We start from the raw sequence: 1,950 nt of genomic DNA on the forward strand, positions 1-1,950 counted from the left end.
GTCTCAGTTGAGAATAAGAATCTCATATTTAATTGATTTAGATCATACTTCTCTTTCAATCTGGCTCTGAGACTATTGTATAATGCACAGTGCATTACAATATGCTCAGGATTTTCATTTGTATTACAGAATGAGCATTCTATTGATTCAAATCTATCATCAAATCTTTGTATATAAGATTTGAAATAGCCATGTTCTAGTTTCAGCTGTATTATAGATGAGAATATTTTCTTTTTACATTTAATTGAACAAGATTTCCACTTGGGCTTTGTTTCAAATCTTGAATAATGTATACTCTTCTTTTGTTTCTGCCAGCTTTCATTCCACTTGTGTAAATAAGATTCTTTTATTTTTCTCTTTATAAAAGACCAGGACACAATTTTTTGAATAGATCTGCCTAATTCTGCACTCTTTTTTACAGCTGAATCAGCCAATTCATTGTCATGAATATTCATATGAGCAGGAACTCAGTGCAGATGAATAATCAGCTTTGATGTTCTTCTATTTTGAATTTTCAAAACAGAGTTTAAGATCAGTTCAAGATTCATTTGACTATTATGAATCTGACTATTTCTAAGTCTTTTTAAAGCAGCTTGACTATCAGAGAATATTCATGCCTCTTTCAAGCAATTTCCTCTTCTATGAGATTTTATTTCAATGAGTTTGAAAGCTTTCACTATTGCAAATAGTTCAGCATCAAAGACTTCACATTCAGAGCCTATATTTCAGAAATCTGAGATAAAATTGATATTATCTTCAGTATAAGCAATGCCTGCGCCTAATCTATTCAAGTTCTCCTTTTTTGAGTCATCTGAATAAATCAGAATAGAATCTTTTATATTGATTGTAGAAATTCTCTTTGAATACTGTTCATATTCTTTCTCTTTTGATAGTTCACTTATTTGTAAATCTATAAGAGATTCAAGCTTTTCTCTCCAGAGAGATAACTTCTCATGATCAACTTTTTCAACATTTAAAGAAGAAAATTGATTTTTAATCAGAGAGCATAGTCTGTACAGTTGAGAAGACATTTTCTTTAAAGAATTATTTTCATTTCAATCAAGAAATCTATTTCAATCCAGTTCATTTCCAGAGTTACTTAATGAAAATGAAAAAGAGACTCTTTCTCTGATTATATGATTTGAGCTCATCTTTATAACTCTCAGAGCATAGTTCATACAGGCCTTTTCAAATCTAATAGCAGGAGAAGGAATTGAAGCTTCAATTTCCATTGCTTTAATAGGAGATGATTTGAATGCTTTCAGAATTCTTCTCAAGACTCTGTTTTGCAGACTTTGAAAGAGTTCAGTGAAATTCTCTTGATTATTTCACCAAACTTGAACTTCATAATCAGCTACTGATGTAATACAGGCTATATATAACTGTCTCATAGCCTGGAAGAATAGACCTCTCTCTGTATTTAATAGTCTGATTATGTTATTCAATAGTCTTTCTGCCTTGACAGTTGTTTATTGAATGTAATATTTAAAATTCAACTTGGAGTTTAATCATACTTCTAATCATTTGACATTTACACTGGGTTTAATCTCTCTATTTAACAGAGTTAGAGATAGTTCTTTCTCATTAAATCTAGAAAAGAAATGAATTAACTCAGTTTTATTCATATTAAATTGAATTTGATTGATATCTGCTTTAACAAAGATTTCCTTTGCAGCTTCTTCAATTACTTTCAAATTCTCTTTGATAGTTTTTGAGCTGTAGACTAGACCAATATCATTCACATAACTCAGAGATCGCACTATTCTCATATTTCTATTTTTAAATAGATATGCAGTGTATATTGCAAATTAAATGGGCGAGATTGAAGATCTCTGTGATACTCCTATTTTTATCTCAGTCTTGTCTTGTTTCATTTCATTAAAGAAGAGTTGTATACTTCTTTTAGATATAAAACAGTTAACTCATTTTATTAGAGAAAGTGACAGTTTT

This window comes from Blastomyces dermatitidis (genome assembly GCF_000003525.1).
Source record: "Blastomyces dermatitidis ER-3 genomic scaffold supercont1.1, whole genome shotgun sequence".
NCBI lineage: Eukaryota > Fungi > Ascomycota > Eurotiomycetes > Onygenales > Ajellomycetaceae > Blastomyces > Blastomyces dermatitidis.